Here is a 26,166-nt window from a genome sequence, read left to right on the forward strand (position 1 = left end):
CAATGTTCCTTCTACTCATTTTCAGTGTGGGTGCCTTCTCCACGTGGTTCCTGGTTTCACAGCAGCTCTGAAGAGAATGTTAGCAAAGAGGTAACCGGGACAGTGCAAACAGTACTCAAAGACAGGGAGAGCAAGCTCTCTCTTGGCACTTTGGATGTGGGACATACAGCGAGATGTTTGCTGCTTTTACATTTGGCTGTTGGGAGATTTACAGCACAAAGATATCTAGTTGATTTGAAGCAGTTCCGAGAAAGTCTAAGCATAATCCCCACTTTTCCCTCCTGGCACTTTCCATGTGGGAGATACCGCAAGACGTTTCTGTATATTGGGTACAGCGCTCTGCAGGGTGTTAGCAGAGACTTTCCCGGGACAGTGAAACCCTATGTCAGAGACACTGAGAAGAAGCCCCAACGTTCCTTCCAGGCACTTTCAGTGTGGGTGCCTTCTCCACGTGGTTCCTGGTTTCACTGCAGCTCTGAAGAGAATGTTAGCAAAGAGGTAACCGGGACAGTGCAAACAGTACTCAAAGACAGGGAGAGCAAGCTCTCTCTTGGCACTTTGGATGTGGAACATACAGCGAGATGTTTGCTGCTTTTACATTTGGCTGTTGGGAGATTTACAGCACAAAGATATCTAGTTGATTTGAAGCAGTTCCGAGAAAGTCTAAGCATAATCCCCACTTTTCCCTCCTGGCACTTTCCATGTGGGAGATACCGCAAGACGTTTCTGTGTATTGGGTACAGCGCTCTGCAGGGTGTTAGCAGAGACTTTCCCGGGACAGTGAAACCCTATGTCAGAGACACTGAGAAGAAGCCCCAACTTTCCTTCCAGGCACTTTCAGTGTGCGTGCCTTCTCCACGTGGTTCCTGGTTTCACAGCAGCTCTGAAGAGAATGTTAGCAAAGAGGTAACCGGGACAGTGCAAACAGTACTCAAAGACAGGGAGAGCAAGCTCTCTCTTGGCACTTTGGATGTGGGACATACAGCGAGATGTTTGCTGCTTTTACATTTGGCTGTTGGGAGATTTACAGCACAAAGATATCTAGTTGATTTGAAGCAGTTCCGAGAAAGTCTAAGCATAATCCCCACTTTTCCCTCCTGGCACTTCCCATGTGGGAGATACCGCAAGACGTTTCTGTGTATTGGGTACAGCGCTCTGCAGGGTGTTAGCAGAGACTTTCCCGGGACAGTGAAACCCTATGTCAGAGACACTGAGAAGAAGCCCCAACGTTCCTTCCAGGCACTTTCAGTGTGGGTGCCTTCTCCACGTGGTTCCTGGTTTCACTGCAGCTCTGAAGAGAATGTTAGCAAAGAGGTAACCGGGACAGTGCAAACAGTACTCAAAGACAGGGAGAGCAAGCTCTCTCTTGGCACTTTGGATGTGGGACATACAGCGAGATGTTTGCTGCTTTTACATTTGGCTGTTGGGAGATTTACAGCACAAAGATATCTAGTTGATTTGAAGCAGTTCTGAGAAAGTCTAAGCATAATCCCCACTTTTTCCTCCTGGCACTTTCCATGTGGGAGATACCGCAAGACGTTTCTGTGTATTGGGTACAGCGCTCTGCAGGGTGTTAGCAGAGACTTTCCCTGGACAGTGAAACCCTATGTCAGAGACACTGAGAAGAAGCCCCAACGTTCCTTCCAGGCACTTTCAGTGTGGGTGCCTTCTCCACGTGGTTCCTGGTTTCACTGCAGCTCTGAAGAGAATGTTAGCAAAGAGGTAACCGGGACAGTGCAAACAGTACTCAAAGACAGGGAGAGCAAGCTCTCTCTTGGCACTTTGGATGTGGGACATACAGCGAGATGTTTGCTGCTTTTACATTTGGCTGTTGGGAGATTTACAGCACAAAGATATCTAGTTGATTTGAAGCAGTTCCGAGAAAGTCTAAGCATAATCCCCACTTCTCCCTCCTGGCACTTTCCATGTGGGAGATACCGCAAGACGTTTCTGTGTATTGGGTACAGCGCTCTGCAGGGTGTTAGCAGAGACTTTCCCGGGACAGTGAAACCCTATGTCAGAGACACTGAGAAGAAGCCCCAACGTTCCTTCCAGGCACTTTCAGTGTGCGCGCCTTCTCCACGTGGTTCCTGGTTTCACTGCAGCTCTGAAGAGAATGTTAGCAAAGAGGTAACCGGGACAGTGCAAACAGTACTCAAAGAGAGGGAGAGCAAGCTCTCTCTTGGCACTTTGGATGTGGGACATACAGCGAGATGTTTGCTGCTTTTACATTTGGCTGTTGGGAGATTTACAGCACAAAGATATCTAGTTGATTTGAAGCAGTTCCGAGAAAGTCTAAGCATAATCCCCACTTCTCCCTCCTGGCACTTTCCATGTGGGAGATACCGCAAGACGTTTCTGTGTATTGGGTACAGCGCTCTGCAGGGTGTTAGCAGAGACTTTCCCGGGACAGTGAAACCCTATGTCAGAGACACTGAGAAGAAGCCCCAATGTTCCTTCTAGTCATTTTCAGTGTGGGTGCCTTCTCCACGTGGTTCCTGGTTTCACTGCAGCTCTGAAGAGAATGTTAGCAAAGAGGTAACCGGGACAGTGCAAACAGTACTCAAAGACAGGGAGAGCAAGCTCTCTCTTGGCAATTTGGATGTGGGACATACAGCGAGATGTTTGCTGCTTTTACATTTGGCTGTTGGGAGATTTACAGCACAAAGATATCTAGTTGATTTGAAGCAGTTCCGAGAAAGTCTAAGCATAATCCCCACTTTTCCCTCCTGGCACTTCCCATGTGGGAGATACCGCAAGACGTTTCTGTGTATTGGGTACAGCACTCTGCAGGGTGTTAGCAGAGACTTTCCCGGGACAGTGAAACCCTATGTCAGAGACACTGAGAAGAAGCCCCAACGTTCCTTCCAGGCACTTTCAGTGTGGGTGCCTTCTCCACGTGGTTCCTGGTTTCACTGCAGCTCTGAAGAGAATGTTAGCAAAGAGGTAACCGGGACAGTGCAAACAGTACTCAAAGACAGGGAGAGCAAGCTCTCTCTTGGCAATTTGGATGTGGGACATACAGCGAGATGTTTGCTGCTTTTACATTTGGCTGTTGGGAGATTTACAGCACAAAGATATCTAGTTGATTTGAAGCAGTTCCGAGAAAGTCTAAGCATAATCCCCACTTTTCCCTCCTGGCACTTTCCATGTGGGAGATACCGCAAGACGTTTCTGTGTATTGGGTACAGCGCTCTGCAGGGTGTTAGCAGAGACTTTCCCGGGACAGTGAAACCCTATGTCAGAGACACTGAGAAGAAGCCCCAACGTTCCTTCCAGGCACTTTCAGTGTGCGTGCCTTCTCCACGTGGTTCCTGGTTTCACAGCAGCTCTGAAGAGAATGTTAGCAAAGAGGTAACCGGGACAGTGCAAACAGTACTCAAAGACAGGGAGAGCAAGCTCTCTCTTGGCACTTTGGATGTGGGACATACAGCGAGATGTTTGCTGCTTTTACATTTGGCTGTTGGGAGATTTACAGCACAAAGATATCTAGTTGATTTGAAGCAGTTCCAAGAAAGTCTAAGCATAATCCCCACTTTTCCCTCCTGGCACTTTCCATGTGGGAGATACCGCAAGACGTTTCTGTATATTGGGTACAGCGCTCTGCAGGGTGTTAGCAGAGACTTTCCCGGGACAGTGAAACCCTATGTCAGAGACACTGAGAAGAAGCCCCAACTTTCCTTCCAGGCACTTTCAGTGTGGGTGCCTTCTCCACGTGGTTCCTGGTTTCACAGCAGCTCTGAAGAGAATGTTAGCAAAGAGGTAACCGGGACAGTGCAAACAGTACTCAAAGACAGGGAGAGCAAGCTCTCTCTTGGCACTTTGGATGTGGGACATACAGCGAGATGTTTGCTGCTTTTACATTTGGCTGTTGGGAGATTTACAGCACAAAGATATCTAGTTGATTTGAAGCAGTTCCGAGAAAGTCTAAGCATAATCCCCACTTTTCCCTCCTGGCACTTTCCATGTGGGAGATACCGCAAGACGTTTCTGTGTATTGGGTACAGCGCTCTGCAGGGTGTTAGCAGAGACTTTCCCGGGACAGTGAAACCCTATGTCAGAGACACTGAGAAGAAGCCCCAATGTTCCTTCCAGGCACTTTCAGTGTGGGTGCCTTCTCCACGTGGTTCCTGGTTTCACTGCAGCTCTGAAGAGAATGTTAGCAAAGAGGTAACCGGGACAGTGCAAACAGTACTCAAAGACAGGGAGAGCAAGCTCTCTCTTGGCACTTTGGATGTGGGACATACAGCGAGATGTTTGCTGCTTTTACATTTGGCTGTTGGGAGATTTACAGCACAAAGATATCTAGTTGATTTGAAGCAGTTCCGAGAAAGTCTAAGCATAATCCCCACTTTTCCCTCCTGGCACTTTCCATGTGGGAGATACCGCAAGACGTTTCTGTATATTGGGTACAGCGCTCTGCAGGGTGTTAGCAGAGACTTTCCCGGGACAGTGAAACCCTATGTCAGAGACACTGAGAAGAAGCCCCAACGTTCCTTCCAGGCACTTTCAGTGTGCGCGCCTTCTCCACGTGGTTCCTGGTTTCACTGCAGCTCTGAAGAGAATGTTAGCAAAGAGGTAACCGGGACAGTGCAAACAGTACTCAAAGACAGGGAGAGCAAGCTCTCTCTTGGCACTTTGGATGTGGGACATACAGCGAGATGTTTGCTGCTTTTACATTTGGCTGTTGGGAGATTTACAGCACAAAGATATCTAGTTGATTTGAAGCAGTTCCGAGAAAGTCTAAACATAATCCCTACTTCTCCCTCCTGGCACTTTCCATGTGGGAGATACCGCAAGACATTTCTGTGTATTGGGTACAGCGCTCTGCAGGGTGTTAGCAGAGACTTTCCCGGGACAGTGAAACCCTATGTCAGAGACACTGAGAAGAAGCCCCAATGTTCCTTCCAGGCACTTTCAGTGTGGGTGCCTTCTCCACGTGGTTCCTGGTTTCACTGCAGCTCTGAAGAGAATGTTAGCAAAGAGGTAACCGGGACAGTGCAAACAGTACTCAAAGAGAGGGAGAGCAAGCTCTCTCTTGGCACTTTGGATGTGGGACATACAGCGAGATGTTTGCTGCTTTTACATTTGGCTGTTGGGAGATTTACAGCACAAAGATATCTAGTTGATTTGAAGCAGTTCCGAGAAAGTCTAAGCATAATCCCCACTTTTCCCTCCTGGCACTTCCCATGTGGGAGATACCGCAAGACGTTTCTGTGTATTGGGTACAGCGCTCTGCAGGGTGTTAGCAGAGACTTTCCCGGGACAGTGAAACCCTATGTCAGAGACACTGAGAAGAAGCCCCAACGTTCCTTCCAGGCACTTTCAGTGTGCGCGCCTTCTCCACGTGGTTCCTGGTTTCACTGCAGCTCTGAAGAGAATGTTAGCAAAGAGGTAACCGGGACAGTGCAAACAGTACTCAAAGAGAGGGAGAGCAAGCTCTCTCTTGGCACTTTGGATGTGGGACATACAGCGAGATGTTTGCTGCTTTTACATTTGGCTGTTGGGAGATTTACAGCACAAAGATATCTAGTTGATTTGAAGCAGTTCCGAGAAAGTCTAAACATAATCCCCACTTTTCCCTCCTGGCACTTTCCATGTGGGAGATACCGCAAGATGTTTCTGTGTATTGGGTACAGCGCTCTGCAGGGTGTTAGCAGATACTTTCCCGGGACAGTGAAACCCTATGTCAGAGACACTGAGAAGAAGCCCCAATGTTCCTTCCAGGCACTTTCAGTGTGGGTGCCTTCTCCACGTGGTTCCTGGTTTCACTGCAGCTCTGAAGAGAATGTTAGCAAAGAGGTAACCGGGACAGTGCAAACAGTACTCAAAGACAGGGAGAGCAAGCTCTCTCTTGGCAATTTGGATGTGGGACATACAGCGAGATGTTTGCTGCTTTTACATTTGGCTGTTGGGAGATTTACAGCACAAAGATATCTAGTTGATTTGAAGCAGTTCCGAGAAAGTCTAAGCATAATCCCCACTTTTCCCTCCTGGCACTTTCCATGTGGGAGATACCGCAAGACGTTTCTGTGTATTGGGTACAGCGCTCTGCAGGGTGTTAGCAGAGACTTTCCCGGGACAGTGAAACCCTATGTCAGAGACACTGAGAAGAAGCCCCAACTTTCCTTCCAGGCACTTTCAGTGTGCGTGCCTTCTCCACGTGGTTCCTGGTTTCACAGCAGCTCTGAAGAGAATGTTAGCAAAGAGGTAACCGGGACAGTGCAAACAGTACTCAAAGACAGGGAGAGCAAGCTCTCTCTTGGCACTTTGGATGTGGGACATACAGCGAGATGTTTGCTGCTTTTACATTTGGCTGTTGGGAGATTTACAGCACAAAGATATCTAGTTGATTTGAAGCAGTTCCGAGAAAGTCTAAGCATAATCCCCACTTTTCCCTCCTGGCACTTTCCATGTGGGAGATACCGCAAGACGTTTCTGTGTATTGGGTACAGCGCTCTGCAGGGTGTTAGCAGAGACTTTCCCGGGACAGTGAAACCCTATGTCAGAGACACTGAGAAGAAGCCCCAACGTTCCTTCCAGGCACTTTCAGTGTGGGTGCCTTCTCCACGTGGTTCCTGGTTTCACTGCAGCTCTGAAGAGAATGTTAGCAAAGAGGTAACCGGGACAGTGCAAACAGTACTCAAAGACAGGGAGAGCAAGCTCTCTCTTGGCACTTTGGATGTGGGACATACAGCGAGATGTTTGCTGCTTTTACATTTGGCTGTTGGGAGATTTACAGCACAAACATATCTAGTTGATTTGAAGCAGTTCCGAGAAAGTCTAAGCATAATCCCCACTTTTCCCTCCTGGCATTTCCCATGTGGGAGATACCGCAAGACGTTTCTGTGTATTGGGTACAGCGCTCTGCAGGGTGTTAGCAGAGATTTTCCCGGGACAGTGAAACCCTATGTCAGAGACAATGAAAAGAAGCCCCAATGTTCCTTCTAGTCATTTTCAGTGTGGGTGCCTTCTCCACGTGGTTCCTGGTTTCACTACAGCTCTGAAGAGAATGTTAGCAAAGAGGTAACCGGGACAGTGCAAACAGTACTCAAAGACAGGGAGAGCAAGCTCTCTCTTGGCACTTTGGATGTGGGACATACAGCGAGATGTTTGCTGCTTTTACATTTGGCTGTTGGGAGATTTACAGCACAAAGATATCTAGTTGATTTGAAGCAGTTCCGAGAAAGTCTAAGCATAATCCCCACTTTTCCCTCCTGGCACTTTCCATGTGGGAGATACCGCAAGACGTTTCTGTGTATTGGGTACAGCGCTCTGCAGGGTGTTAGCAGAGACTTTCCCGGGACAGTGAAACCCTATGTCAGAGACACTGAGAAGAAGCCCCAACGTTCCTTCCAGGCACTTTCAGTGTGGGTGCCTTCTCCACGTGGTTCCTGGTTTCACAGCAGCTCTGAAGAGAATGTTAGCAAAGAGGTAACCGGGACAGTGCAAACAGTACTCAAAGACAGGGAGAGCAAGCTCTCTCTTGGCACTTTGGATGTGGGACATACAGCGAGATGTTTGCTGCTTTTACATTTGGCTGTTGGGAGATTTACAGCACAAACATATCTAGTTGATTTGAAGCAGTTCCGAGAAAGTCTAAGCATAATCCCCACTTTTCCCTCCTGGCATTTCCCATGTGGGAGATACCGCAAGACGTTTCTGTGTATTGGGTACAGCGCTCTGCAGGGTGTTAGCAGAGATTTTCCCGGGACAGTGAAACCCTATGTCAGAGACAATGAAAAGAAGCCCCAATGTTCCTTCTAGTCATTTTCAGTGTGGGTGCCTTCTCCACGTGGTTCCTGGTTTCACTACAGCTCTGAAGAGAATGTTAGCAAAGAGGTAACCGGGACAGTGCAAACAGTACTCAAAGACAGGGAGAGCAAGCTCTCTCTTGGCACTTTGGATGTGGGACATACAGCGAGATGTTTGCTGCTTTTACATTTGGCTGTTGGGAGATTTACAGCACAAAGATATCTAGTTGATTTGAAGCAGTTCCGAGAAAGTCTAAGCATAATCCCCACTTTTCCCTCCTGGCACTTTCCATGTGGGAGATACCGCAAGACGTTTCTGTGTATTGGGTACAGCGCTCTGCAGGGTGTTAGCAGAGACTTTCCCGGGACAGTGAAACCCTATGTCAGAGACACTGAGAAGAAGCCCCAACGTTCCTTCCAGGCACTTTCAGTGTGGGTGCCTTCTCCACGTGGTTCCTGGTTTCACAGCAGCTCTGAAGAGAATGTTAGCAAAGAGGTAACCGGGACAGTGCAAACAGTACTCAAAGACAGGGAGAGCAAGCTCTCTCTTGGCACTTTGGATGTGGGACATACAGCGAGATGTTTGCTGCTTTTACATTTGGCTGTTGGGAGATTTACAGCACAAAGATATCTAGTTGATTTGAAGCAGTTCTGAGAATGTCTAAGCATAATCCCCACTTTTTCCTCCTGGCACTTTCCATGTGGGAGATACCGCAAGACGTTTCTGTGTATTGGGTACAGCGCTCTGCAGGGTGTTAGCAGAGACTTTCCCTGGACAGTGAAACCCTATGTCAGAGACACTGAGAAGAAGCCCCAACGTTCCTTCCAGGCACTTTCAGTGTGGGTGGCTTCTCCACGTGGTTCCTGGTTTCACAGCAGCTCTGAAGAGAATGTTACCAAAGAGGTAACCGGGACAGTGCAAACAGTACTCAAAGACAGGGATAGCAAGCTCTCTCTTGGCACTTTGGATGTGGGACATACAGCGAGATGTTTGCTGCTTTTACATTTGGCTGTTGGGAGATTTACAGCACAAAGATATCTAGTTGATTTGAAGCAGTTCCGAGAAAGTCTAAGCATAATCCCCACTTCTCCCTCCTGGCACTTTCCATGTGGGAGATACCGCAAGACGTTTCTGTGTATTGGGTACAGCGCTCTGCAGGGTGTTAGCAGAGACTTTCCCGGGACAGTGAAACCCTATGTCAGAGACACTGAGAAGAAGCCCCAACGTTCCTTCCAGGCACTTTCAGTGTGGGTGCCTTCTCCACGTGGTTCCTGGTTTCACTGCAGCTCTGAAGAGAATGTTAGCAAAGAGGTAACCGGGACAGTGCAAACAGTACTCAAAGACAGGGAGAGCAAGCTCTCTCTTGGCACTTTGGATGTGGGACATACAGCGAGATGTTTGCTGCTTTTACATTTGGCTGTTGGGAGATTTACAGCACAAACATATCTAGTTGATTTGAAGCAGTTCCGAGAAAGTCTAAGCATAATCCCCACTTTTCCCTCCTGGCATTTCCCATGTGGGAGATACCGCAAGACGTTTCTGTGTATTGGGTACAGCGCTCTGCAGGGTGTTAGCAGAGATTTTCCCGGGACAGTGAAACCCTATGTCAGAGACAATGAAAAGAAGCCCCAATGTTCCTTCTAGTCATTTTCAGTGTGGGTGCCTTCTCCACGTGGTTCCTGGTTTCACTACAGCTCTGAAGAGAATGTTAGCAAAGAGGTAACCGGGACAGTGCAAACAGTACTCAAAGACAGGGAGAGCAAGCTCTCTCTTGGCACTTTGGATGTGGGACATACAGCGAGATGTTTGCTGCTTTTACATTTGGCTGTTGGGAGATTTACAGCACAAAGATATCTAGTTGATTTGAAGCAGTTCCGAGAAAGTCTAAGCATAATCCCCACTTTTCCCTCCTGGCACTTTCCATGTGGGAGATACCGCAAGACGTTTCTGTGTATTGGGTACAGCGCTCTGCAGGGTGTTAGCAGAGACTTTCCCGGGACAGTGAAACCCTATGTCAGAGACACTGAGAAGAAGCCCCAACGTTCCTTCCAGGCACTTTCAGTGTGGGTGCCTTCTCCACGTGGTTCCTGGTTTCACAGCAGCTCTGAAGAGAATGTTATCAAAGAGGTAACCGGGACAGTGCAAACAGTACTCAAAGACAGGGAGAGCAAGCTCTCTCTTGGCACTTTGGATGTGGGACATACAGCGAGATGTTTGCTGCTTTTACATTTGGCTGTTGGGAGATTTACAGCACAAACATATCTAGTTGATTTGAAGCAGTTCCGAGAAAGTCTAAGCATAATCCCCACTTTTCCCTCCTGGCATTTCCCATGTGGGAGATACCGCAAGACGTTTCTGTGTATTGGGTACAGCGCTCTGCAGGGTGTTAGCAGAGATTTTCCCGGGACAGTGAAACCCTATGTCAGAGACACTGAGAAGAAGCCCCAATGTTCCTTCTAGTCATTTTCAGTGTGGGTGCCTTCTCCACGTGGTTCCTGGTTTCACTACAGCTCTGAAGAGAATGTTAGCAAAGAGGTAACCGGGACAGTGCAAACAGTACTCAAAGACAGGGAGAGCAAGCTCTCTCTTGGCACTTTGGATGTGGGACATACAGCGAGATGTTTGCTGCTTTTACATTTGGCTGTTGGGAGATTTACAGCACAAAGATATCTAGTTGATTTGAAGCAGTTCCGAGAAAGTCTAAGCATAATCCCCACTTTTCCCTCCTGGCACTTTCCATGTGGGAGATACCGCAAGACGTTTCTGTGTATTGGGTACAGCGCTCTGCAGGGTGTTAGCAGAGACTTTCCCGGGACAGTGAAACCCTATGTCAGAGACACTGAGAAGAAGCCCCAACGTTCCTTCCAGGCACTTTCAGTGTGGGTGCCTTCTCCACGTGGTTCCTGGTTTCACAGCAGCTCTGAAGAGAATGTTAGCAAAGAGGTAACCGGGACAGTGCAAACAGTACTCAAAGACAGGGAGAGCAAGCTCTCTCTTGGCACTTTGGATGTGGGACATACAGCGAGATGTTTGCTGCTTTTACATTTGGCTGTTGGGAGATTTACAGCACAAAGATATCTAGTTGATTTGAAGCAGTTCTGAGAAAGTCTAAGCATAATCCCCACTTTTTCCTCCTGGCACTTTCCATGTGGGAGATACCGCAAGACGTTTCTGTGTATTGGGTACAGCGCTCTGCAGGGTGTTAGCAGAGACTTTCCCTGGACAGTGAAACCCTATGTCAGAGACACTGAGAAGAAGCCCCAACGTTCCTTCCAGGCACTTTCAGTGTGGGTGGCTTCTCCACGTGGTTCCTGGTTTCACAGCAGCTCTGAAGAGAATGTTACCAAAGAGGTAACCGGGACAGTGCAAACAGTACTCAAAGACAGGGAGAGCAAGCTCTCTCTTGGCACTTTGGATGTGGGACATACAGCGAGATGTTTGCTGCTTTTACATTTGGCTGTTGGGAGATTTACAGCACAAAGATATCTAGTTGATTTGAAGCAGTTCCGAGAAAGTCTAAGCATAATCCCCACTTCTCCCTCCTGGCACTTTCCATGTGGGAGATACCGCAAGACGTTTCTGTGTATTGGGTACAGCGCTCTGCAGGGTGTTAGCAGAGACTTTCCCGGGACAGTGAAACCCTATGTCAGAGACACTGAGAAGAAGCCCCAACGTTCCTTCCAGGCACTTTCAGTGTGCGCGCCTTCTCCACGTGGTTCCTGGTTTCACTGCAGCTCTGAAGAGAATGTTAGCAAAGAGGTAACCGGGACAGTGCAAACAGTACTCAAAGAGAGGGAGAGCAAGCTCTCTCTTGGCAATTTGGATGTGGGACATACAGCGAGATGTTTGCTGCTTTTACATTTGGCTGTTGGGAGATTTACAGCACAAAGATATCTAGTTGATTTGAAGCAGTTCCGAGAAAGTCTAAGCATAATCCCCACTTTTCCCTCCTGGCACTTTCCATGTGGGAGATACCGCAAGACGTTTCTGTGTATTGGGTACACAGACTTTAGACTTTCTCGGAACTGCTTCAAATCAACTAGATATCTTTGTGCTGTAAATCTCCCAACAGCCAAATGTAAAAGCAGCAAACATCTCGCTGTATGTCACACATCCAAAGTGCCAAGAGAGAGCTTGCTCTCCCTGTCTTTGAGTACTATTTGCACTGTCCCGGTTACCTCTTTGCTAACATTCTCTTCAGAGCTGCAGTGAAACCAGGAACCACGTGGAGAAGGCACCCACACTGAAAGTGCCTGGAAGGAACGTTGGGGCTTCTTCTCAGTGTCTCTGACATAGGGTTTCACTGTCCAGGGAAAGTCTCTGCTAACACCCTGCAGAGCGCTGTACCCAATACACAGAAACGTCTTGCGGTATCTCCCACATGGAAAGTGCCAGGAGGGAAAAGTGGGGATTATGCTTAGACTTTCTCGGAACTGCTTCAAATCAACTAGATATCTTTGTGCTGTAAATCTCCCAACAGCCAAATGTAAAAGCAGCAAACATCTCGCTGTATGTCCCACATCCAAAGTGCCAAGAGAGAGCTTGCTCTCCCTGTCTTTGAGTACTGTTTGCACTGTCCCGGTTACCTCTTTGCTAACATTCTCTTCAGAGCTGCTGTGAAACCAGGAACCACGTGGAGAAGGCACCCACACTGAAAATGACTAGAAGGAACATTGGGGCTTCTTCTCAGTGTCTCTGACATAGGGTTTCACTGTCCCGGGAAAGTATCTGCTAACACCCTGCAGAGCGCTGTACCCAATATACAGAAACGTCTTGCGGTATCTCCCACATGGAAAGTGCCAGGAGGGAAAAGTGGGGATTATGCTTAGACTTTCTCGGAACTGCTTCAAATCAACTAGATATCTTTGTGCTGTAAATCTCCCAACAGCCAAATGTAAAAGCAGCAAACATCTCGCTGTATGTCCCACATCCAAAGTGCCAAGAGAGAGCTTGCTCTCCCTGTCTTTGAGTACTGTTTGCACTGTCCCGGTTACCTCTTTGCTAACATTCTCTTCAGAGCTGTAGTGAAACCAGGAACCACGTGGAGAAGGCACCCACACTGAAAATGACTAGAAGGAACATTGGGGCTTCTTTTCATTGTCTCTGACATAGGGTTTCACTGTCCCGGGAAAATCTCTGCTAACACCCTGCAGAGCGCTGTACCCAATACACAGAAACGTCTTGCGGTATCTCCCACATGGGAAGTGCCAGGAGGGAAAAGTGGGGATTATGCTTAGACTTTCTCGGAACTGCTTCAAATCAACTAGATATCTTTGTGCTGTAAATCTCCCAACAGCCAAATGTAAAAGCAGCAAACATCTCGCTGTATGTCACACATCCAAAGTGCCAAGAGAGAGCTTGCTCTCCCTCTCTTTGAGTACTATTTGCACTGTCCCGGTTACCTCTTTGCTAACATTCTCTTCAGAGCTGCAGTGAAACCAGGAACCACGTGGAGAAGGCACCCACACTGAAAGTGCCTGGAAGGAACGTTGGGGCTTCTTCTCAGTGTCTCTGACATAGGGTTTCACTGTCCCGGGAAAGTCTCTGCTAACACCCTGCAGAGCGCTGTACCCAATACACAGAAACGTCTTGCGGTATCTCCCACATGGAAAGTGCCAGGAGGGAAAAGTGGGGATTATGCTTAGACTTTCTCGGAACTGCTTCAAATCAACTAGATATCTTTGTGCTGTAAATCTCCCAACAGCCAAATGTAAAAGCAGCAAACATCTCGCTGTATGTCCCACATCCAAAGTGCCAAGAGAGAGCTTGCTCTCCCTGTCTTTGAGTACTGTTTGCACTGTCCCGGTTACCTCTTTGCTAACATTCTCTTCAGAGCTGTAGTGAAACCAGGAACCACGTGGAGAAGGCACCCACACTGAAAATGACTAGGAGGAACATTGGGGCTTCTTTTCATTGTCTCTGACATAGGGTTTCACTGTCCCGGGAAAGTCTCTGCTAACACCCTGCAGAGCGCTGTACCCAATACACAGAAACGTCTTGCGGTATCTCCCACATGGAAAGTGCCAGGAGGGAAAAGTGGGGATTATGCTTAGACTTTCTCGGAACTGCTTCAAATCAACTAGATATCTTTGTGCTGTAAATCTCCCAACAGCCAAATGTAAAAGCAGCAAACATCTCGCTGTATGTCCCACATCGAAATTGCCAAGAGAGAGCTTGCTCTCCCTGTCTTTGAGTACTGTTTGCACTGTCCCGGTTACCTCTTTGCTAACATTCTCTTCAGAGCTGCAGTGAAACCAGGAACCACGTGGAGAAGGCACCCACACTGAAAGTGCCTGGAAGGAACGTTGGGGCTTCTTCTCAGTGTCTCTGACATAGGGTTTCACTGTCCAGGGAAAGTCTCTGCTAACACCCTGCAGAGCGCTGTACCCAATACACAGAAACGTCTTGCGGTATCTCCCACATGGAAAGTGCCAGGAGGGAAAAGTGGGGATTATGCTTAGACTTTCTCGGAACTGCTTCAAATCAACTAGATATCTTTGTGCTGTAAATCTCCCAACAGCCAAATGTAAAAGCAGCAAACATCTCGCTGTATGTCCCACATCCAAAGTGCCAAGAGAGAGCTTGCTCTCCCTGTCTTTGAGTACTGTTTGCACTGTCCCGGTTACCTCTTTGCTAACATTCTCTTCAGAGCTGCAGTGAAACCAGGAACCACGTGGAGAAGGCACCCACACTGAAAGTGCCTGGAAGGAACGTTGGGGCTTCTTCTCAGTGTCTCTGACATAGGGTTTCACTGTCCCGGGAAAGTCTCTGCTAACACCCTGCAGAGCGCTGTACCCAATACACAGAAACGTCTTGCGGTATCTCCCACATGGGAAGTGCCAGGAGGGAAAAGTGGGGATTATGCTTAGACTTTCTCGGAACTGCTTCAAATCAACTAGATATCTTTGTGCTGTAAATCTCCCAACAGCCAAATGTAAAAGCAGCAAACATCTCGCTGTATGTCCCACATCCAAAGTGCCAAGAGAGAGCTTGCTCTCCCTGTCTTTGAGTACTGTTTGCACTGTCCCGGTTACCTCTTTGCTAACATTCTCTTCAGAGCTGCTGTGAAACCAGGAACCACGTGGAGAAGGCACGCACACTGAAAGTGCCTGGAAGGAAAGTTGGGGCTTCTTCTCAGTGTCTCTGACATAGGGTTTCACTGTCCCGGGAAAGTCTCTGCTAACACCCTGCAGAGCGCTGTACCCAATACACAGAAACGTCTTGCGGTATCTCCCACATGGAAAGTGCCAGGAGGGAAAAGTGGGGATTATGCTTAGACTTTCTCGGAACTGCTTCAAATCAACTAGATATCTTTGTGCTGTAAATCTCCCAACAGCCAAATGTAAAAGCAGCAAACATCTCGCTGTATGTTCCACATCCAAAGTGCCAAGAGAGAGCTTGCTCTCCCTGTCTTTGAGTACTGTTTGCACTGTCCCGGTTACCTCTTTGCTAACATTCTCTTCAGAGCTGCAGTGAAACCAGGAACCACGTGGAGAAGGCACCCACACTGAAAGTGCCTGGAAGGAACGTTGGGGCTTCTTCTCAGTGTCTCTGACATAGGGTTTCACTGTCCCGGGAAAGTCTCTGCTAACACCCTGCAGAGCGCTGTACCCAATATACAGAAACGTCTTGCGGTATCTCCCACATGGAAAGTGCCAGGAGGGAAAAGTGGGGATTATGCTTAGACTTTCTCGGAACTGCTTCAAATCAACTAGATATCTTTGTGCTGTAAATCTCCCAACAGCCAAATGTAAAAGCAGCAAACATCTCGCTGTATGTCCCACATCCAAAGTGCCAAGAGAGAGCTTGCTCTCCCTGTCTTTGAGTACTGTTTGCACTGTCCCGGTTACCTCTTTGCTAACATTCTCTTCAGAGCTGCTGTGAAACCAGGAACCACGTGGAGAAGGCACCCACACTGAAAATGAGTAGAAGGAACATTGGGGCTCCTTTTCATTGTCTCTGACATAGGGTTTCACTGTCCCGGGAAAATCTCTGCTAACACCCTGCAGAGCGCTGTACCCAATACACTGAAACGTCTTGCGGTATCTCCCACATGGGAAGTGCCAGGAGGGAAAAGTGGGGATTATGCTTAGACTTTCTCGGAACTGCTTCAAATCAACTAGATATGTTTGTGCTGTAAATCTCCCAACAGCCAAATGTAAAAGCAGCAAACATCTCGCTGTATGTCCCACATCCAAAGTGCCAAGAGAGAGCTTGCTCTCCCTGTCTTTGAGTACTGTTTGCACTGTCCCGGTTACCTCTTTGCTAACATTCTCTTCAGAGCTGCTGTGAAACCAGGAACCACGTGGAGAAGGCACCCACACTGAAAATGACTAGAAGGAACATTGGGGCTTCTTCTCAGTGTCTCTGACATAGGGTTTCACTGTCCCGGGAAAGTATCTGCTAACACCCTGCAGAGCGCTGTACCCAATACACAGAAACGTCTTGCGGTATCTCCCACATGGAAAATGCCAGGAGGGAAAAGTGGGGATTATGTTTAGACTTTCTCGGAACTGCTTCAAATCAACTAGATATCTTTGTGCTGTAAATCTCCCAACAGCCAAATGTAAAAGCAGCAAACATCTCGCTGTATGTCCCACATCCAAAGTGCCAAGAGAGAGCTTGCTCTCCCTCTCTTTGAGTACTGTTTGCACTGTCCCGGTTACCTCTTTGCTAACATTCTCTTCAGAGCTGCAGTGAAACCAGGAACCACGTGGAGAAGGCACCCACACTGAAAGTGCCTGGAAGGAACGTTGGGGCTTCTTCTCAGTGTCTCTGACATAGGGTTTCACTGTCCCGGGAAAGTCTCTGCTAACACCCTGCAGAGCGCTGTACCCAATATACAGAAACGTCTTGCGGTATCTCCCACATGGAAAGTGCCAGGAGGGAAAAGTGGGGATTATGCTTAGACTTTCTCGGAACTGCTTCAAATCAACTAGATATCTTTGTGCTGTAAATCTCCCAACAGCCAAATGTAAAAGCAGCAAACATCTCGCTGTATGTCCCACATCCAAAGTGCCAAGAGAGAGCTTGCTCTCCCTGTCTTTGAGTACTGTTTGCACTGTCCCGGTTACCTCTTTGCTAACATTCTCTTCAGAGCTGCAGTGAAACCAGGAACCACGTGGAGAAGGCACCCACACTGAAAGTGCCTGGAAGGAAAGTTGGGGCTTCTTCTCAGTGTCTCTGACATAGGGTTTCACTGTCCCGGGAAAGTCTCTGCTAACACCCTGCAGAGCGCTGTACCCAATACACAGAAACGTCTTGCGGTATCTCCCACATGGAAAGTGCCAGGAGGGAAAAGTGGGGATTATGCTTAGACTTTCTCGGAACTGCTTCAAATCAACTAGATATCTTTGTGCTTAAAATCTCCCAACATCCAAATGTAAAAGCAGCAAACATCTCGCTGTATGTCCCACATCCAAATTGCCAAGAGAGAGCTTGCTCTCCCTGTCTTTGAGTACTGTTTGCACTGTCCCGGTTACCTCTTTGCTAACATTCTCTTCAGAGCTGCAGTGAAACCAGGAACCACGTGGAGAAGGCACCCACACTGAAAGTGCCTGGAAGGAACGTTGGGGCTTCTTCTCAGTGTCTCTGACATAGGGTTTCACTGTCCCGGGAAAGTCTCTGCTAACACCCTGCAGAGCGCTGTACCCAATACACAGAAACGTCTTGCGGTATCTCCCACATGGAAAGTGCCAGGAGGGAAAAGTGGGGATTATGCTTAGACTTTCTCGGAACTGCTTCAAATCAACTAGATATCTTTGTGCTGTAAATCTCCCAACAGCCAAATGTAAAAGCAGCAAACATCTCGCTGTATGTCCCACATCCAAAGTGCCAAGAGAGAGCTTGCTCTCCCTGTCTTTGAGTACTGTTTGCACTGTCCCGGTTACCTCTTTGCTAACATTCTCTTCAGAGCTGCAGTGAAACCAGGAACCACGTGGAGAAGGCACCCACACTGAAAGTGCCTGGAAGGAACGTTGGGGCTTCTTCTCAGTGTCTCTGACATAGGGTTTCACTGTCCCGGGAAAGTCTCTGCTAACACCCTGCAGAGCGCTGTACCCAATACACAGAAACGTCTTGCGGTATCTCCCGCATGGAAAGTGCCAGGAGGGAAAAGTGGGGATTATGCTTAGACTTTCTCGGAACTGCTTCAAATCAACTAGATATCTTTGTGCTGTAAATCTCCCAACAGCCAAATGTAAAAGCAGCAAACATCTCGCTGTATGTCCCACATCCAAAGTGCCAAGAGAGAGCTTGCTCTCCCTGTCTTTGAGTACTGTTTGCACTGTCCCGGTTACCTCTTTGCTAACATTCTCTTCAGAGCTGCTGTGAAACCAGGAACCACGTGGAGAAGGCACGCACACTGAAAGTGCCTGGAAGGAAAGTTGGGGCTTCTTCTCAGTGTCTCTGACATAGGGTTTCACTGTCCCGGGAAAGTCTCTGCTAACACCCTGCAGAGCGCTGTACCCAATACACAGAAACGTCTTGCGGTATCTCCCACATGGAAAGTGCCAGGAGGGAAAAGTGGGGATTATGCTTAGACTTTCTCGGAACTGCTTCAAATCAACTAGATATCTTTGTGCTGTAAATCTCCCAACAGCCAAATGTAAAAGCAGCAAACATCTCGCTGTATGTTCCACATCCAAAGTGCCAAGAGAGAGCTTGCTCTCCCTGTCTTTGAGTACTGTTTGCACTGTCCCGGTTACCTCTTTGCTAACATTCTCTTCAGAGCTGCAGTGAAACCAGGAACCACGTGGAGAAGGCACCCACACTGAAAGTGCCTGGAAGGAACGTTGGGGCTTCTTCTCAGTGTCTCTGACATAGGGTTTCACTGTCCCGGGAAAGTCTCTGCTAACACCCTGCAGAGCGCTGTACCTAATACACAGAAACGTCTTGCGGTATCTCCCACATGGAAAGTGCCAGGAGGGAAAAGTGGGGATTATGCTTAGACTTTCTCGGAACTGCTTCAAATCAACTAGATATCTTTGTGCTGTAAATCTCCCAACAGCCAAATGTAAAAGCAGCAAACATCTCGCTGTATGTCCCACATCCAAAGTGCCAAGAGAGAGCTTGCTCTCCCTGTCTTTGAGTACTGTTTGCACTGTCCCGGTTACCTCTTTGCTAACATTCTCTTCAGAGCTGCTGTGAAACCAGGAACCACGTGGAGAAGGCACCCACACTGAAAATGACTAGAAGGAACATTGGGGCTTCTTTTCATTGTCTCTGACATAGGGTTTCACTGTCCCGGGAAAATCTCTGCTAACACCCTGCAGAGCGCTGTACCCAATACACTGAAACGTCTTGCGGTATCTCCCACATGGGAAGTGCCAGGAGGGAAAAGTGGGGATTATGCTTAGACTTTCTCGGAACTGCTTCAAATCAACTAGATATGTTTGTGCTGTAAATCTCCCAACAGCCAAATGTAAAAGCAGCAAACATCTCGCTGTATGTCCCACATCCAAAGTGCCAAGAGAGAGCTTGCTCTCCCTGTCTTTGAGTACTGTTTGCACTGTCCCGGTTACCTCTTTGCTAACATTCTCTTCAGAGCTGCTGTGAAACCAGGAACCACGTGGAGAAGGCACCCACACTGAAAATGACTAGAAGGAACATTGGGGCTTCTTCTCAGTGTCTCTGACATAGGGTTTCACTGTCCCGGGAAAGTATCTGCTAACACCCTGCAGAGCGCTGTACCCAATACACAGAAACGTCTTGCGGTATCTCCCACATGGAAAGTGCCAGGAGGGAGAAGTAGGGATTATGTTTAGACTTTCTCGGAACTGCTTCAAATCAACTAGATATCTTTGTGCTGTAAATCTCCCAACAGCCAAATGTAAAAGCAGCAAACATCTCGCTGTATGTCCCACATCCAAAGTGCCAAGAGAGAGCTTGCTCTCCCTCTCTTTGAGTACTGTTTGCACTGTCCCGGTTACCTCTTTGCTAACATTCTCTTCAGAGCTGCAGTGAAACCAGGAACCACGTGGAGAAGGCACCCACACTGAAAGTGCCTGGAAGGAACGTTGGGGCTTCTTCTCAGTGTCTCTGACATAGGGTTTCACTGTCCCGGGAAAGTCTCTGCTAACACCCTGCAGAGCGCTGTACCCAATATACAGAAACGTCTTGCGGTATCTCCCACATGGAAAGTGCCAGGAGGGAAAAGTGGGGATTATGCTTAGACTTTCTCGGAACTGCTTCAAATCAACTAGATATCTTTGTGCTGTAAATCTCCCAACAGCCAAATGTAAAAGCAGCAAACATCTCGCTGTATGTCCCACATCCAAAGTGCCAAGAGAGAGCTTGCTCTCCCTGTCTTTGAGTACTGTTTGCACTGTCCCGGTTACCTCTTTGCTAACATTCTCTTCAGAGCTGCAGTGAAACCAGGAACCACGTGGAGAAGGCACCCACACTGAAAGTGCCTGGAAGGAACATTGGGGCTTCTTCTCAGTGTCTCTGACATAGGGTTTCACTGTCCCGGGAAAGTCTCTGCTAACACCCTGCAGAGCGCTGTACCCAATACACAGAAACGTCTTGCGGTATCTCCCACATGGAAAGTGCCAGGAGGGAAAAGTGGGGATTATGCTTAGACTTTCTCGGAACTGCTTCAAATCAACTAGATATCTTTGTGCTGTAAATCTCCCAACAGCCAAATGTAAAAGCAGCAAACATCTCGCTGTATGTCCCACATCCAAAGTGCCAAGAGAGAGCTTGCTCTCCCTGTCTTTGAGTACTGTTTGCACTGTCCCGGTTACCTCTTTGCTAACATTCTCTTCAGAGCTGCTGTGAAACCAGGAACCACGTGGAGAAGGCACCCACACTGAAAATGACTAGAAGGAACATTGGGGCTTCTTCTCAGTGTCTCTGACATAGGGTTTCACTGTCCCGGGAAAGTATCTGCTAACACCCTGCAGAGCGCTGTACCCAATACACAGAAACGTCTCGCGGTATCTCCCACATGGAAAGTGCCAGGAGGGAGAAGTAGGGATTATGTTTAGACTTTCTCGGAACTGCTTCAAATCAACTAGATATCTTTGTGCTGTAAATCTCCCAACAGCCAAATGTAAAAGCAGCAAACATCTCGCTGTATGTCCCACATCCAAAGTGCCAAGAGAGAGCTTGCTCTCCCTCTCTTTGAGTACTGTTTGCACTGTCCCGGTTACCTCTTTGCTAACATTCTCTTCAGAGCTGCAGTGAAACCAGGAACCACGTGGAGAAGGCACCCACACTGAAAGTGCCTGGAAGGAACGTTGGGGCTTCTTCTCAGTGTCTCTGACATAGGGTTTCACTGTCCCGGGAAAGTCTCTGCTAACACCCTGCAGAGCGCTGTACCCAATATACAGAAACGTCTTGCGGTATCTCCCACATGGAAAGTGCCAGGAGGGAAAAGTGGGGATTATGCTTAGACTTTCTCGGAACTGCTTCAAATCAACTAGATATCTTTGTGCTGTAAATCTCCCAACAGCCAAATGTAAAAGCAGCAAACATCTCGCTGTATGTCCCACATCCAAAGTGCCAAGAGAGAGCTTGCTCTCCCTGTCTTTGAGTACTGTTTGCACTGTCCCGGTTACCTCTTTGCTAACATTCTCTTCAGAGCTGCAGTGAAACCAGGAACCACGTGGAGAAGGCACCCACACTGAAAGTGCCTGGAAGGAACATTGGGGCTTCTTCTCAGTGTCTCTGACATAGGGTTTCACTGTCCCGGGAAAGTCTCTGCTAACACCCTGCAGAGCGCTGTACCCAATACACAGAAACGTCTTGCGGTATCTCCCACATGGAAAGTGCCAGGAGGGAAAAGTGGGGATTATGCTTAGACTTTCTCGGAACTGCTTCAAATCAACTAGATATCTTTGTGCTGTAAATCTCCCAACAGCCAAATGTAAAAGCAGCAAACATCTCGCTGTATGTCCCACATCCAAAGTGCCAAGAGAGAGCTTGCTCTCCCTGTCTTTGAGTACTGTTTGCACTGTCCCGGTTACCTCTTTGCTAACATTCTCTTCAGAGCTGCTGTGAAACCAGGAACCACGTGGAGAAGGCACCCACACTGAAAATGACTAGAAGGAACATTGGGGCTTCTTCTCAGTGTCTCTGACATAGGGTTTCACTGTCCCGGGAAAGTATCTGCTAACACCCTGCAGAGTGCTGTACCCAATACACAGAAACGTCTCGCGGTATCTCCCACATGGAAAGTGCCAGGAGGGAGAAGTAGGGATTATGTTTAGACTTTCTCGGAACTGCTTCAAATCAACTAGATATCTTTGTGCTGTAAATCTCCCAACAGCCAAATGTAAAAGCAGCAAACATCTCGCTGTATGTCCCACATCCAAAGTGCCAGGAGAGAGCTTGCTCTCCCTCTCTTTGAGTACTGTTTGCACTGTCCCGGTTACCTCTTTGCTAACATTCTCTTCAGAGCTGCAGTGAAACCAGGAACCACGTGGAGAAGGCACCCACACTGAAAGTGCCTGGAAGGAACGTTGGGGCTTCTTCTCAGTGTCTCTGACATAGGGTTTCACTGTCCCGGGAAAGTCTCTGCTAACACCCTGCAGAGCGCTGTACCCAATATACAGAAACGTCTTGCGGTATCTCCCACATGGAAAGTGCCAGGAGGGAAAAGTGGGGATTATGCTTAGACTTTCTCGGAACTGCTTCAAATCAACTAGATATCTTTGTGCTGTAAATCTCCCAACAGCCAAATGTAAAAGCAGCAAACATCTCGCTGTATGTCCCACATCCAAAGTGCCAAGAGAGAGCTTGCTCTCCCTGTCTTTGAGTACTGTTTGCACTGTCCCGGTTACCTCTTTGCTAACATTCTCTTCAGAGCTGCAGTGAAACCAGGAACCACGTGGAGAAGGCACCCACACTGAAAGTGCCTGGAAGGAAAGTTGGGGCTTCTTCTCAGTGTCTCTGACATAGGGTTTCACTGTCCCGGGAAAGTCTCTGCTAACACCCTGCAGAGCGCTGTACCCAATACACAGAAACGTCTTGCGGTATCTCCCACATGGAAAGTGCCAGCAGGGAAAAGTGGGGATTATGCTTAGACTTTCTCGGAACTGCTTCAAATCAACTAGATATCTTTGTGCTGTAAATCTCCCAACAGCCAAATGTAAAAGCAGCAAACATCTCGCTGTATGTCCCACATCCAAAGTGCCAAGAGAGAGCTTGCTCTCCCTGTCTTTGAGTACTGTTTGCACTGTCCCGGTTACCTCTTTGCTAACATTCTCTTCAGAGCTGCAGTGAAACCAGGAACCACGTGGAGAAGGCACCCACACTGAAAGTGCCTGGAAGGAACATTGGGGCTTCTTCTCAGTGTCTCTGACATAGGGTTTCACTGTCCCGGGAAAGTCTCTGCTAACACCCTGCAGAGCGCTGTACCCAATACACAGAAACGTCTTGCGGTATCTCCCACATGGAAAGTGCCAGGAGGGAAAAGTGGGGATTATGCTTAGACTTTCTCGGAACTGCTTCAAATCAACTAGATATCTTTGTGCTGTAAATCTCCCAACAGCCAAATGTAAAAGCAGCAAACATCTCGCTGTATGTCCCACATCCAAAGTGCCAAGAGAGAGCTTGCTCTCCCTGTCTTTGAGTACTGTTTGCACTGTCCCGGTTACCTCTTTGCTAACATTCTCTTCAGAGCTGCTGTGAAACCAGGAACCACGTGGAGAAGGCACCCACACTGAAAATGACTAGAAGGAACATTGGGGCTTCTTCTCAGTGTCTCTGACATAGGGTTTCACTGTCCCGGGAAAGTATCTGCTAACACCCTGCAGAGCGCTGTACCCAATACACAGAAACGTCTCGCGGTATCTCCCACATGGAAAGTGCCAGGAGGGAGAAGTAGGGATTATGTTTAGACTTTCTCGGAACTGCTTCAAATCAACTAGATATCTTTGTGCTGTAAATCTCCCAACAGCCAAATGTAAAAGCAGCAAACATCTCGCTGTATGTCCCACATCCAAAGTGCCAAGAGAGAGCTTGCTCTCCCTCTCTTTGAGTACTGTTTGCACTGTCCCGGTTACCTCTTTGCTAACATTCTCTTCAGAGCTGCAGTGAAACCAGGAACCACGTGGAGAAGGCACCCACACTGAAAGTGCCTGGAAGGAACGTTGGGGCTTCTTCTCAGTGTCTCTGACATAGGGTTTCACTGTCCCGGGAAAGTCTCTGCTAACACCCTGCAGAGCGCTGTACCCAATATACAGAAACGTCTTGCGGTATCTCCCACATGGAAAGTGCCAGGAGGGAAAAGTGGGGATTATGCTTAGACTTTCTCGGAACTGCTTCAAATCAACTAGATATCTTTGTGCTGTAAATCTCCCAACAGCCAAATGTAAAAGCAGCAAACATCTCGCTGTATGTCCCACATCCAAAGTGCCAAGAGAGAGCTTGCTCTCCCTGTCTTTGAGTACTGTTTGCACTGTCCCGGTTACCTCTTTGCTAACATTCTCTTCAGAGCTGCAGTGAAACCAGGAACCACGTGGAGAAGGCACCCACACTGAAAGTGCCTGGAAGGAACATTGGGGCTTCTTCTCAGTGTCTCTGACATAGGGTTTCACTGTCCCGGGAAAGTCTCTGCTAACACCCTGCAGAGCGCTGTACCCAATACACAGAAACGTCTTGCGGTATCTCCCACATGGAAAGTGCCAGGAGGGAAAAGTGGGGATTATGCTTAGACTTTCTCGGAACTGCTTCAAATCAACTAGATATCTTTGTGCTGTAAATCTCCCAACAGCCAAATGTAAAAGCAGCAAACATCTCGCTGTATGTCCCACATCCAAAGTGCCAAGAGAGAGCTTGCTCTCCCTGTCTTTGAGTACTGTTTGCACTGTCCCGGTTACCTCTTTGCTAACATTCTCTTCAGAGCTGCTGTGAAACCAGGAACCACGTGGAGAAGGCACCCACACTGAAAATGACTAGAAGGAACATTGGGGCTTCTTCTCAGTGTCTCTGACATAGGGTTTCACTGTCCCGGGAAAGTATCTGCTAACACCCTGCAGAGTGCTGTACCCAATACACAGAAACGTCTCGCGGTATCTCCCACATGGAAAGTGCCAGGAGGGAGAAGTAGGGATTATGTTTAGACTTTCTCGGAACTGCTTCAAATCAACTAGATATCTTTGTGCTGTAAATCTCCCAACAGCCAAATGTAAAAGCAGCAAACATCTCGCTGTATGTCCCACATCCAAAGTGCCAGGAGAGAGCTTGCTCTCCCTCTCTTTGAGTACTGTTTGCACTGTCCCGGTTACCTCTTTGCTAACATTCTCTTCAGAGCTGCAGTGAAACCAGGAACCACGTGGAGAAGGCACCCACACTGAAAGTGCCTGGAAGGAACGTTGGGGCTTCTTCTCAGTGTCTCTGACATAGGGTTTCACTGTCCCGGGAAAGTCTCTGCTAACACCCTGCAGAGCGCTGTACCCAATATACAGAAACGTCTTGCGGTATCTCCCACATGGAAAGTGCCAGGAGGGAAAAGTGGGGATTATGCTTAGACTTTCTCGGAACTGCTTCAAATCAACTAGATATCTTTGTGCTGTAAATCTCCCAACAGCCAAATGTAAAAGCAGCAAACATCTCGCTGTATGTCCCACATCCAAAGTGCCAAGAGAGAGCTTGCTCTCCCTGTCTTTGAGTACTGTTTGCACTGTCCCGGTTACCTCTTTGCTAACATTCTCTTCAGAGCTGCAGTGAAACCAGGAACCACGTGGAGAAGGCACCCACACTGAAAGTGCCTGGAAGGAACGTTGGGGCTTCTTCTCAGTGTCTCTGACATAGGGTTTCACTGTCCCGGGAAAGTCTCTGCTAACACCCTGCAGAGCGCTGTACCCAATATACAGAAACGTCTTGCGGTATCTCCCACATGGAAAGTGCCAGGAGGGAAAAGTGGGGATTATGCTTAGACTTTCTCGGAACTGCTTCAAATCAACTAGATATCTTTGTGCTGTAAATCTCCCAACAGCCAAATGTAAAAGCAGCAAACATCTCGCTGTATGTCCCACATCCAAAGTGCCAAGAGAGAGCTTGCTCTCCCTGTCTTTGAGTACTGTTTGCACTGTCCCGGTTACCTCTTTGCTAACATTCTCTTCAGAGCTGCAGTGAAACCAGGAACCACGTGGAGAAGGCACCCACACTGAAAGTGCCTGGAAGGAAAGTTGGGGCTTCTTCTCAGTGTCTCTGACATAGGGTTTCACTGTCCAGGGAAAGTCTCTGCTAACACCCTGCAGAGCGCTGTACCCAATACACAGAAACGTCTTGCGGTATCTCCCACATGGAAAGTGCCAGGAGGGAAAAGTGGGGATTATGCTTAGACTTTCTCGGAACTGCTTCAAATCAACTAGATATCTTTGTGCTGTAAATCTCCCAACAGCCAAATGTAAAAGCAGCAAACATCTCGCTGTATGTCCCACATCCAAAGTGCCAAGAGAG

This window comes from Chroicocephalus ridibundus, chromosome 6 (genome assembly GCF_963924245.1).
Source record: "Chroicocephalus ridibundus chromosome 6, bChrRid1.1, whole genome shotgun sequence".
Classification (NCBI taxonomy): Eukaryota; Metazoa; Chordata; class Aves; order Charadriiformes; family Laridae; genus Chroicocephalus; species Chroicocephalus ridibundus.